Source organism: Schistocerca cancellata, chromosome 1 (assembly GCF_023864275.1).
Source record: "Schistocerca cancellata isolate TAMUIC-IGC-003103 chromosome 1, iqSchCanc2.1, whole genome shotgun sequence".
Lineage (NCBI taxonomy): Eukaryota > Metazoa > Arthropoda > Insecta > Orthoptera > Acrididae > Schistocerca > Schistocerca cancellata.
In genome coordinates, this window is record NC_064626.1 from 946427309 (window position 1) to 946441512 (window position 14204).

Consider the following 14204-nt stretch of genomic DNA (forward strand, 5'->3'; position numbering starts at 1 on the left):
TATTGATAAGTCAGACATGTGTATAGTTTTTAACACTCACTTTCTGAACATAGCTGGTTAAACAAATAAAAATTTAGTTTCTACAGGGAATCATATAACTCTCTTGAAAATTGGCTTTCCGAGACTGATATCTGAAATACTCCTCCGTGATACTGAAAAGGGGGAGATTGAGTCAATAATTAAGTCACTGAACGCTGCGGACTCTCGTGGATTTGATGCAGTGTATAGAAGAAAACTAAAGTATTGTGATACACATTTTATCCCTGTACTTACCCATATTTGTAGCTTTTCTTTTAGGAATGGTCAGTTTCCTGAACGATTAAAGCACTCAGTTGTAAATCCGCTTTATAAAAAGGGAGAAAAAGATCACGTAGATAATTTTAGACGTATTTCTATGCCATCAGTGTTTGCTAAGGTTATTGAAAAGTCTGTGCATGTAAGAATAACTGATCATTTCATTTACATAATATGCTGTCAAATGTACAGTTTGGTTTTAGAAGTGGTTGAACACGTGTAAATGCGGTATTCTCTTTTTTTCTCTTAGATATTGGATGGATTAAATAAAAGGTTTCAAACGCTAGACATCTTTTTTTTATTTAACTAAGGCGTTTGATTATGTTGATCAGAAAATATTGCTCCAGAAGTTGGACTATTATGGAATACGGGGAATAGCTCACAATTTGTTCACCTCTTACTTTAAGAAAAGATAGCAAAAGATCATTCTCCACAATATTGTGAATGGCTATGATGTGGGGTCTGAGTGGGTCTCCGTTAAATAGGACGTGCCTTAAGGATAAGTGCTTCCAATATTACAGATGATTCTACCATATTTCTGTTTGCTGATCGCACTAGCTTGGTAGTAAACGGTGTTGCTTGCAACGTTGGCACTGTTTTGAATAGTGCAGCTCAAGAGATAAGTTCATGGCTTGTAGAAAATAAATTAAAGCTAAATCAAGTGTGACTCAGTTTTTACAGTTTATAACACACAATTCAACAAAACCCGACGTTCTAATTACAGAGAATGGGCTTATGATTAGCGACACTGAACAGTTCAAATTTCTAGGTTTCACATAGTAAATCGTCGTGGAAAGCCCTTGTTCAGAAGCTCGTTCAACGACTTAATACTGCCACTTTTACTGTTAGAAGGGTATCTGAAGTAAGTGGTAGTTCGACACGAAAAGTAGTCTACTTTGCTTATTTATATTCGCTTCCCATCCCCAAAGGGTATTTTTGGCTCAGAAACTGTCAGTTCGGGCAATAAGTGGTGTAAGTCTGAAAACCTGTTGTCGATCCCCGCTCTTCAGTCTGGGTATTCCGACATTGGCCTCTCAATATGTGTATTCATTAATGTCGTTTCTTGTTAACAATATCAGATTTTTCCAAGAATTAGCACCTTAACCGAGTTAATATTAGGTAGAAATCCTGTCTACATTTGGACCGCACCTTCTTGACTCCTGTAGGCAACGGCCTTGCCGCAGTGGGTACACCGGTTTTCGTCAGATCACCGAAGTTAAGCGCTGTCGGGTGTGGCTGGCACTTGGATGGGTGACCATCCGGGCCGCCATGCGCTGTTGCCGTTTTTCGGGGTGCACTCAGCCTCGTGATGCCAATTGAGGAGCTACTCGACCGAATAGTAGCGGCTTCGGTCACAGAAAACCATCGTAACGACCGGGAGAGAGGTGTGCTGACCACACGCCCCTCTTACTCGCATCCTCACCTGAGGATGACACAGCGGTTCGACGGTCCCGATGAGGCCCTTGTGGCCTGAAGACGTAGTGCTTTTCTTGACTCCTGTGCAGAAAGGCGTGCAGTATTCTGCTGCATACATTTTTAAAAAGCTCCCACAGGAATTCAAAAAACTTAACAGTAAACGACGCCCTTTCAAACGCAAACTGAAGAGTTTCCTCATGGGTCTTTCATTCTATTCTGTCGACGAGTTCCTTGAAAAATTAAGATGATACCTGTGTTATATTGTTGAATGCGTTTATATATACTTATATCTTGTCATTTTAGGATTCATAAACATTTTATTTTATCTGTTATCATTTTTCTGTTCTAATTTCATGTACTGACACGTTTCATGATCATAGTGATTAGCTCATCAATTTGGTCCTAAGGAACTAGATGTATAAAATAAAAAAAGTCACTAAGCTTTCCTAATCTCAGTCTGAAGGCGTATAAAGTGAGAGAACTATACATCGGACGCTGACAGTTACCACGTGGAGTTCATATGCTGGCGCAGAGACAATTTTAGACACAGAAAGGTTATAGCAGAATCGAGGGCTACAGAATATAACGCTTCCCCATTCTCAGTACAGGACTGCATGATCAACGATCTGGAAATAAATGGACTGCAGTATGCTGCTCTTTTTTTCTTTTTTTAACATACCTGCAATATATGACTATGCTGCAGAGTGAACTGATAAGCGGTGTTCTCGTCTATTTTTGCGAAGCGGGTAAAAAATGTGCAAAGGTCACCAACCTCATTCTCATAGTTCCATTCTCCCTTCCTTCCTCTCGCCCTACCCCCGCATGTGCATGAAAATATGGTGGCAGCCTTATAAAATGCAAATGCGAGTCACTGAACTTCGCAGCGTTTGGTAGCCCCGCTACACGTGTGGCCTGCAATCTGGCGCCGTGTTGCGCTTTTGTTCCAGAGATAATGCAACACTGGAAGGGCAGTTTGGAATAAACGCTAGTCCTAGCTCCGCACGTGGCTAGAAAATAGAAGAGGGGCGCCAGAATTTCAAATAGATGTGCCAGATTTAATTAGTCGACTGTACTCCTCTAGTGCAGCTCTGCAAAAGCTGCAGAACGTCTTTTTATTTACTTACAGTACTTTCGCTAAACAACAACATTTGTTACTGAGATAGCCGAATGCAACATTTAGATCAACAGTGATAGAACAGTATGAAATATTATACAAGGTGGTCAGAAAACCTTGTAAGGGTGTTGCAGGGTAGGATGTGCTGGGAAATAATTGTTGAGAAAAATAACTCGGTACGTTGCGCCGTTTCCTCCTTAATTACCATTGACGTTAGCCAATCACTCCTTCACGTGCGCAAATTCAGAAACAATTAAAGTGTCAGTTGTTTCATAGCGTAGATGACAGCACGCCAGTCTGCCCAGCCTGTGGCTCAGGTTTGGCGCAGTGGTTTGATAGGCTAACTTCAATGTTAATTAACTCGGAAAGGACGCAACGTACTGAAATTTTTCTTAACACTTTCTTTTGAGCACAACCTAGCCTGCTACAACCTTACAAGCTTCTCAGATTGTTTCAGATTTTTTTCATATCTGCATCTCCATTACTTTTCAAAAGAGTGATCAAGAAACTGGAGAATATTTCTTGAACAGTGTTACTCAAGAGTTACAGAAGAAGATAAAATCTGATCGCCATACATTACGAATGAAAGTGTCCAGAACACGTAAACAAAAATGTTATGAAACATGAAGATGCACATCTCCCAAACCACTGTAAAAAATCTCTGTAGGTCAATACCTATAATACAGACCACAGAATTAATACCCGATATATTGTTGGATGTAAGGTCCGCCAGTTACGAAAAACACGGTTTTTTTCCAAGTTCCAAGTTCCCAAACATGTTTCGGCACCTCTGTGCCATCATCAGAGGGTTTCTGCTTTATTTAATCTGTAATTTGATCATTTTTTACTAAATGTTTACAAAATTAAGGGAATATTTAGTTCAAACAACAATTTGTTTCTTTTAATTAATGCCTTTACACTAGGTTTGCATGGTTTTTCAGGACCACTTGTGTATTATCTATTACAGGTAGCTTGTCATCTGCAACCAAACGATGTTGATTAAAAATTTAGTTGGGAGTTAACATATCATTTTATGCTTTAAATGCAATTTAGAGACAGAGACAAAATGTAAACAAAATTCACATTTGGCGCCAAACTCACTGGTGAACAAAAGAACACTGATTGGGCTGGGAGACAACAACCACGATTACAGTATGTTTTGATGAAGTGCAAAGAGCTTTTACGACCATATTTGTGAAAATATGTGTTATATTTACGTGGTCTTCACATCACCTCATCAGGATGCAGAGAAAAAAGCGCTTGCCACACAAAAACATAAGTAAAAACGAATATAGGCGCAAAATAACGCTACAAATTACATTTAAAGCATAAAATGATATGTTAACTGCCAACGAAATTTCTCGTCAACATCTTTTGGCTGCAGTTGACTAGCTACCTGTAATAAATAATACACAAGTGGTCCTTAGAAACCATGCAAACCGAGTGTAAAGATATTAACTAAAAGAAACAAATTGTTGTTTGAATTTAATATTCCGGTAATTTTGTATTCATTTAGTACGAATGTTCACATTATAGATTAAATAAAACAGAAACCCACTGATGATGGCACAGAAGTGCTGAAACATGTTTGGGAACTTGGAAAAACGGTGTTTTGCATAACTGGCGGACCTCACATCCTACAATTTTACCTGCAAACGCGGTAAACACAAGGAGCTACAAATCCAGATGATGAATAGCGATAATGATGCTCGACTTCTCTGGTGTTGTTTAAGAACTCTATTGGCAACCGATGCCTTTTCTGAGAAACAGTTGTGCTTTGGTGTGGAAAAGTCCTTGGTCACTTTTGATTGACTGCAGTTCGCCTTCGCTCTACCTTTCACACGTAATTCATAGGATTCAGAGAGACGGTGATGGTCAGGTCAGCCCACAGATATTTTTATCTTGACAGATTAGTTGACAACTTTGTGTCTTATCACAGTGAACCCTAGAACACTTCACTCTTCATTGCAGAGGCGCAGGTCTCTATTCTGAATACTACAGATGTGTTGTCCCAGCAATTTCCAGTTATGAAAAACGCTGCATTCCAGATTGATTTGTAAAGTTCTGCTATACAGTGCAGACATGCACACTCAGAAGGAATTAAAAGCCAATATCAATGCAAAAGGTCAATAAGGTAAGACGGCGCCAAGAAGCTGGTATGGCTACCAGAACAAGTACGCTACACAGTCGTAGCTCACAGCCCACACAGGAAACGATAATGTGGCCCTTGTGTAAATAGGATCACAAGTGAAATGTGCACCTTCTGGGGAATCTCAGGGGTCAAACCGAGATATTCGTGGAGATCTGACGGAGGGTAGTTCCGGGGAGTATGTACGTGATGCCTATGTACATGGATGACATGGTTCGTTGAGAGGTAGCTTGGGGCGAAATGGGACTGAAGCGGAGACCTATAAGGTGTGGATGAAGATGCCTGGTTCTGTGCCAGATGTGCTCGTCACATTCTGAACGTCTCACAGTTCATTGCAATGGTTAAAGAATGTACCCTGGTAACATGTGGTTCAGACGGTTTTCGTATCACGCGGGTCGGATCTGAAATAAACATCTGTATACTTTTCCACGCCATCGGGTACGGATTGCGTAGTCCCATAAACACTGTAATTTGATATGATGATATTAGCTAATAACTGTTACGCGTTGGTAACAGAGACATACATATAGACAACGCAACATAGACCATTTAATTATAGTAATGTAGGTTACAGCTTGTCTCGTAATTCTAACTTAAATATGACATACAAACAGACTATCATTTTATCATACGACACTTGGTTGTAGTGTATTATCATATTAACGCAACACTATATCTTCAACTTGCTGTGCGCTGTATAAACGCACAAACAGTTTAAAAAGATGTAATAACAGATTAACGTGACCTGCTATAATTCATAGATAACAAGTCAGAAGTAAATGCCAGCAAATAAACGAAAAAAAATCAATCTTCGAGAAATTCGCTCACCAGATTAGTTCAATACGGACAGGAGCAACGGTTTTAAAAGACCGGGTCAGCGCCAACTGCACCTCCGAAAATTTGCAGTATCTCATTTCAGAGTCTGGTGGTGGTGACGGCATTAATCCGATGACCAATAAAAGTGTGCAGATCGGTATGAATTTCGTCAGCACCAAAGTAATCGCCTCCACTGATATTATTGCGTTTTCATCGACTACGACTTTCCCTCTTGGAGAATTTTCGACGACAAGCACTCTGAAAATTGTATCGGGATTTATTTGTATGCACTTGTGAAGATCTGTACTCTGTCTGGAATATTTAGGACGCCCTACTCTCGTCGTGCTTTGCGTAAACATACATTTCTCCAGTCACTTTTGGATGTCTTTATCACTTTGGATATTACTGCTATTGATACATGACACTCCAAATAAAGAGCTTTTTCTTCCATAATAAAAAGGTCAAGTTAATGATGAACCTGATGTAAAAGAGAACATTAAACCAAACTTGCGACTGAAAATACTCTATCATTTTGTATGTATTCCAAATTTAATGAAGTAACGTTTAACTTGTCAGTTTACTTTTTACTATCTATATTAGAAAAGATACAGTTTTAGGGAACTTTCTCGTCAAGCCATTCTCAGTCGAGCAATGTTACACCAAAAAGATGGTTACAAGGCAGTTACCATCGCCGACAGAGTAATGTTGTTACCGCAAGAATATCAACTTAGTGTGGCGTGATGGCGGTGTGAAAAGCAGTAGGCGGCATAGTGCAGTTCATGAGAAGAGGAGTGTAAAATTTTTACAGCTACGCTGGAGCTACAACATTCTTTAAACAAAATACTTAAGTACTTTGAGTGTCAGCTTTGCATCCTGAAAAATCTCACACTAATGACTTTCTCTGAAACTAGAAACAGGTCGGCTGAGAAAGTCATTGACTTCTGAACTTACATAGATACATCATTTCTTATTCGATGTGTATATTATAGTGCACTCAGGACCACATGCAAGTGAGTTCATGAGTACTGGATTACTGAAATATTGTTACAATTAAATATCCTGTCTAGCGAACGATTTTTAATGACTGACGATAGGACCTATTGCTTTAAGACTGAGTATTCAATCCTCCGTGCCCATGTCTAGGAAGCCATCACTAATGCAAATCAAGTAGTATTGTACAACAAGTGCTTAAAAACTAACTCCTCTGATACGCACGCCGTACAAACGACGACGCTGGATGGTTCTGTGTGAACCTACAGTCATTATTTAGATGATGAGTTCGTCTTTCCTCAATATATACAGTATAAAGCAGAGTTCTTGGAGGTATGTTCCGTCTATGTAATTAACTGAAGGCAGTTTGTTTATTGCCATACGCGTTTCGCTTCTTGTATTTGGTGAGCATCTTCAGTGGCCCATAATATATGTTTCTTTTTATACATACAATAAACGCATTATGTGGTAGATACAACATGCTGCTATGTTACATTTTGTCGTATTTTGCTCTTTTTTTAGGTTAGAAGCAACTTTTGTAGCACAAATTTCATAATGTGAACTTATCATTCGGTGTTACTTACGATTTACGGCTCTGTTAACTCATGCATGTGGTCCTGGAGATGTATTCGTTAGTTTTCATGCTCCATCTGGCCGATTTCTGGCGTTCTTTCACCCAGATTTGACACATCGCATACATCACTTGCACTTCCCATTTTGTGATCAAAGTATGTGTGTTTCCGGTGAGTAGTATTGCTAATTGTTGTTTTGTGTTTGTGTATGTGTGTGTACTATGCTGTTAAGCTGTGTGTAAAAAAAATTATACATTCACGCACAGTAAAATAAATGCAAGCAATTACACACACTCAAGTATCCATAAAAAGAACATTTACACACAGCACAATACACACACACACACACACAAAACACAAACAAAAGACTACAGACAAACACGCAAAACTAACGAATACATCTCCAGGATCACATTCACGAGTTAACAGAGCCGGAAATCGTAAGTAATACCGAACGATAAATTCACATTACAAATTGACACGAAGACACGAAATCTGGTATATTTCGGTCTTTCAGATTCCGTGTCAATGTGGGAAGACTTACATTGGACAGACAGGGTGCACCATCGAAGATCGTTGCCGAGAACATCAGAGGCACACTCGACTTGGGTACCCCAACAAGTTGGCGGTCGTAGAGCACTGTTGTCCGAAAATCACGAAATGGACTTTCAACATACCAGGGTCTTGGCACAGACATCTAAATGCTGGGACAGCGTCGTTAGAGAGACATTCGAAATTCGTACCAGGGATGGACCCATCAACCGAGATTGCGGCTACAACCTCAGCAGGGCATGGGAAATAGCATTGAGTCTAATCAAAAAGATGCTCAGCAAAGGAAACGAACGGGTGGCTAGGGCCGACGAGGAAATTACACTGACGCCACCATAGACGCCGATGCCAGTGTCTCAGCGACCGCTGGTGCGTGGGCGCGGATCACAGAAAGAACGCCTCGCGAGGGGAGAGGATTTAATACGGCCGCGCGCCCTCAGGAGCTCAGTTCGTCAGCACACCTTACGATGCCGACATGTCTGATTGCCGAAATATTGTGCCCGTTGGGCACTATGGACCAGCAGTATACCTGTGGACTGTTAGAGCAAACTGCCTGCAATTAGTTGCATAGTGGGAACATACCTCCACAAATTTGAAGCACCTAAAGAATGACGGAAAACAGAAAAAAATGACGATAAAGCAGGAAGTATGTGTGTATATGTGGGATATCCTCTCAGACCGCTGGATCGATTCATATAGGCCTCACAAGTATCATCAGTGTGGGGTTTCTCCTAGCTCCAATTGGAGCGGATATATAGACAAAAAGGTGCTTTCGCCAGCCTCTAGCGTACGGACTGTCCTGCACAGCAGACAGATTATGTGGGAATAGTATCAGACTGTCTTACCATCCTGCTTTGCATTTAAGCCTGACAGAGAGAGAGGAAGTTTTCATTGCCCCCCCCCCCCTTTAAACGAGATTTGTTGGGATTTAGTCGGATTTCTCCCCACCCCCTCCATTTTGAGCTCACGTAAGTAATGGACGTCTCCCTTAGTGTACCCTAAGCTAAGTGACAATTGTCAATATGTCTCTACGTGCTCAAGCTTATACACGCAGGTTGCTACTTACGAAGCTTTCGGGCTTCGCCTTCTACAGAGTCTAAAAAATTTACAACGAATGTTACTTATGTCTACGTGAAAAAGCAAATATGGGGCACCATTCTACGGCGGAAACTTCAGTAACCGAGGGAATAAAGCTCAGACAAATCCTTAACAACTCGGAATTCACTCCTTCCGGAACTGTAAGGCGTCGCTAACGACGCGAAAATCCACTGCCTGACAGCGGAGGAAACCTCGTCCTTATTCCCTGGTGGCGCCCCAGACGGCGCTCTTGAAAGTGGCGGGAAATCGTCCGCTGACTGTCCCCGACGCGGTGCGGAAAGCTGCGGAGGTGGCTGGGAGGTAGTTTGGACGGCACGTGGGCGGCAATATCGCGGGGGCGGTCGTTAAGCCCCTCTGGCAGTTAAGGTGGCGGCTGCGGCGGCGGCAGCGGTGGCTGCGGCGCTGGAGGCGGCAGTATGAGGGGGCGTTGTTGGGGGCGGTTGTCTGCTACGCTGCGGCCTCGCTCTGCTTCTACGCGTATCAACACTACCACTAGTTCCAGACTGTACTAACTCCGGTAGATGGTCGGCGTAATGGATCATGCCGGCCTGAAGTCTCAAAACTAGCGGACGCAGCAGTCGCTTTTAATCACCGCATTATCATACAACTGTCCATGCGTTGCCCACACACTGATGAAGGGGAGCAGCGTGCTAGTTGCTAAATTACTAGCAGGTCAGTTAAGGGTGCTGATGAGAAGCTCTGTCAGTCCCTACCCATCGTTTGTCAGCGAACGAGGTGGCGCGGTAATAAGACACCAAGTACAAAGGGCAAGGAAGATCCACCAGATAAAGAGACAGTAGTCACCTCCGTATTTATTAGTTACTAATCGAGGACTTTACCGGATGTGGGACCGTGATGTTACCTATACGCCTGGGTAGGATTACCCACTAATACGGTCGCATCGGGGAGATAGATAGTGGACGAAAAGCGAACGAAGGATAGCGGTTTCATGGGCAGAGTGTCAAGGCAAGCGCCAAAGAAAAAAAACTCTGCAATAGTCTGATAGTGTGGTAAGAGCAGTAGCGGTTTTCTCGCTTTCTGCTACAGAGCGTCCAAGGGAGAGGTGTTTGTTAGTTTCGGGTATCGTGCGAAGCTCGGTATCGTTCTCATAGCTTAGGTCGTCATAAGGAGTGTGAGTCCTATCATGGAGGGGTACTGCTGGGCCAGCAACAGTATCTGTACCTGTATCAACAAAGTTATATGAGTGGTTGATTGGTCATTAATCGATCGCACCTTGTAAGTGTTTGTATACGTTTAGTTTGCAACACTGCTTTCCTGCGTTGCCGATTGGTCACCTAGTTTACAGCCAGCCGGCAGTGCCAGTTAGGTTTGTTGTGCTGCAGGCGTTCACCAGCATTTGTCATGTCCGTGTGTTGGTGCTACACACATGTGGTTAATTTTCCCTAAATGGAAGTGCTCTTTGACGGTTGTGTTTCCACCTATGGTTGTGATAAAAGCAGTCGATAGATTTGACCTAGTAAAACACTTCGTTGTGTACCCTCTATAGAAGGCAAGCGAAAGGTCAACTTCGTTTTATTGAGATAATGCGAGCAATGTGTAGCTCATCTGTAAACGAGGCATTTGTGCGACACTTTCTTGAGTATCACTCGAGTATTTGGGGTCAACATTAGGTCGGTTTAAAGGAGGGTATCGAAGCAGCTGAAAGACTTGTTTCTACACTACTGGCCATTAAAATTGCGACACCAAGAAGAAATGCAGATCATAAACTGGTATTCATTGGACAAATATATTATACTAGAACTGACATGTGATTACATTTACACGCAATTTGGGTGCATAGATCCTGAGAAATCAGAACCAAGAACAACCACATCTGACCGAAATATCGGCATTGATACGCCTGGGCATTGAGTCAAACAGAGCTTCGATGGCGTGTACAGGTACAGCTGTCCATGCAGCTTCAACACGATACCATAGTTCAGTCACATCGTATTGTGACGAGTCAGTTGCTCGACCACCATTGACCAGACGTTTTCAATTGGTGAGAGATCTGGAGAATGTGCTGGCCAGGGCAGCAGTCGAACATTTTCTGTATCCAGAAAGGCCCGTACAGGACGTGTAACATGCGGTAGTGCATTATCCTGCTGAAATGTAGGGTTTCGCAGAGATCGAATGAAGGGTAGAGCCACGGGTTGTAACACATCTGAAATGTAACGTCCACTGTTCAAAGTGCCGTCATTACCAACAAGAGATGACCGAGACGTGTAACCAGTGGCACCCCGTACCATCACGCCCGATGATACGCCAGTATGGCGATGACGAATACACGCTTCCAATGTGCGTTCACCGCGATGTCGCCAAACACGGATGCGACCATCATGATGCTGTAAACAGAACGTAGATTCATCCGAAAAAAATGACGTTTTGCCGTTCGTGCACCCAGGTTCGTCGTTGAGTTCACCAACGCGCTCCTGTCTGTGATGCAGCGTCAAGGGTAACCGCAGCCATTGTCTCCGAGCTGATAGTCCATGTTGCTGCAAACGTCGTCGAACTGTTCGTGCAGATGGTTGTTGTCTTGCAAACGTCCCCATCTGTTGACTCAGGGATCGAGACGTGGATGCACGATCCGTTACAGTCATGCGGATAAAATGCCTGTCATCTCGACTGCTAGTGATACGAGGCCGTTGGGATCCAGCACGGCGTTCCGTATTAACCTCCTGAACCCACCGATTCCATATTCTGCTAACAGTCATTGGATCTCGACCAACGCGAGCAGCAATGTCGCGATACGATAAACCGCAATCGCGACAGGATTCAATCTGACCGTTATCAAAGTCGGAAACGTGATGGTACGCATTTCTCCTCCTTACACGAGGCATCACAACTACATTTCACCAGGCAACGCCGTTCAACTGCTGTTTTTGTATGAGAAATTGGTTGGAAACTTTCATCGTGTCAGCACGTTGTAGGTGTCGCCACCGGCGCCAACCTCGTGTGAATGCTCTGAAAAGCTAATCATTTGCATATCACAGCATCTTCTTCCTGTCGGTTAAATTTCGCGTCTGTAGCGTGTCATCTTTGTGGTGTAGCAATTTTAATGTCCAGTAGTGTACTATCCAAGAGATGGAATATTCCATCATCGGATCGAAATAGACGCCGTATCTCCCAGAATACTAATCTTTCTTTACTGGTAGTGCACATTGGTGATAGCATGATGGTCGCACAGCTGTCTTCAAATACAGATTCTCTCAATTCATCCAAGAGGGTTCCTCGATATCGAAGCCGTCTTTCTTCCAGTTCCCCTTTATCTTTTCCGAGCATCACTGTTACACTTTTGCAGGGCTATATCGATCTCTCACGATCCTAGAAATGCGTTCTCAATCCGTTCGATGTCTCTTGTATTTCCTATGTGTTACGGACTCCGAACACTGGAACAATACCCTAGGATTTGTCACATTAAAGTTTCGTATGTGATTTCCTTTACAGTTGCTCCGCGCTTTCCCAGAACGTGGCCAACGTATCCAAGTCTGTATGTGATCGTCCCATCTCATACCGCTTCTTCGTACTAACCCTGAACATTTATACAACGTTACGTTCTCAAGATGTTTATCACTCGTCTTGTCGTCAGCTACTATACCGCTCTTTTTCTGTGCTGTAGGCGTTATCTTACATTTTCTCACATACAACGAGAGCTGCCATTCATTAGACAAAGTGGAAATTTTTTCCAAGTCATTCCGCAGTTCCTTAAGATCGCCCAGCGATGGTACTTTCCTGCACACAATACATCGTAAGTGAACAACATTCCAGCGTTCCTAGCAGTGTGTGTGTCTGAATTCTTTCGATGTCAGTTGAGAAGTAGTCTTATAAATCGTTTAATGGTTAGTCCACTGATTTTTAACTTCCATAAACACTTCTTTCAGCTCTGGCATTGTTTGTTGAAGTGAAAAACGCAGAGTTCCACCTTGTTTCAAAGTCGTAGTTACACTGTAGACACTTCTATACTTGACTAGGTAATTACGATGCGTGTTCAGCGTAAAATCTAACTGGAATTCCTTCAGAGACTGATGCCTCAATCGATTTAAGCAGTTTTAATTGTTGTTCAGCACCAAGGTTGCTAATAACGATATCACTCATTTGTGAGTCAATGCGGCAGTCAGACATTTTTGCCGTTGTATCCTCTTTCACGAAAACATTTCTAAATGCGGAATTTATAGTTCCTGTTTTCTGTATACTGTCTTTTAACCTGTTAGGTCAGCCGAGAGCTCTAACGCGCTGCTTCCTGGACTCGAGTAGGCGCGCCGGCCCCGGATCGAATCCACCCGGCGGATTAACGACTGCCGGCCGGGGTAGCCGAGCGGTTCTAGGCGCTACAATCTGGAACCGCGCTGTTGCTACGGTTGCAGGTTCGAATCCTGCCTAGGGCATGGATGTGTGTGATGTCCTTAGGTTAGTTAGGTTTAAGTAGTTCTAAGTTCTAGGGGGCTGATGACCTCAGAAGCTAAGTCCCATAGTGCTGAGAGCCATTTGAACCATTTTTTTTATTAACGACGAGAGGTGGTGTGCCGGCCAGCCTGGATGTGGTTTTTAGGCGGTTTTCCAGATCCGCTAAGTGAATACCGGGCCGAACCCCATGTCCCGCCACAGTTACGACACGCAGACAGTTGAACACGTTCGCACTGTTACATGGCTTACACTGGACGCAGTCAGCTGGGGTACACTACTTCCATCCCGGGGGGTACACGGTGGCGACAGGAAGGGCACCCAGCCACCCTCTGACATTAACATTGCCAAATCCTTAGTAAAAGGGCTGACCCCGAGTTGAAGTGGGACAAAGGCCCCAGAAAATGATGTATTCTGTCTTTAGTTTCGACACCAGACGGATCTATGAGGGTTAATGGAAGGTTTGGATCTATTCACTGACTTTATGTATGACCAGAACTTTCTGGGATTTTCTGGTAAACGTTTTGCCAAGGTTTTACCGTAAAAATTATTGCGGGCTTCATGCGTGTCCCTTCTTATAGAAGCACATGTTGCTGTTAACTCTTCCATGTCAGTGTCACCGGAATCTCTCTTGTAGCGACAGTGCACATACACCCAGCAGCAATAGTCAGACCATGTCGTAAAGAATAAAACACAGATCCTCTACCAGTAGTTATAATCTAATATTGCTACCACTGTTTGGCATTAGAAGCCATCAAATGAAAATATAACAAAGAATAATTTAGTTTAATGTAAACTACAAACA

The 14204-nt window shown here is 42.9% G+C and overlaps 1 protein-coding gene and 1 pseudogene across 1 annotated transcript in view; one reads left to right on the top strand and one right to left on the bottom strand.

Moving 5' to 3' along the window:
* LOC126117190 (E3 ubiquitin-protein ligase MARCHF3-like) overlaps positions 1 to 14204 on the bottom strand; it is a 128944-nt gene that overhangs the window by 62693 nt on the left and 52047 nt on the right. The window lies entirely within an intron of this gene.
* Positions 1460 to 1577, top strand: LOC126097932 (5S ribosomal RNA; annotated as a pseudogene).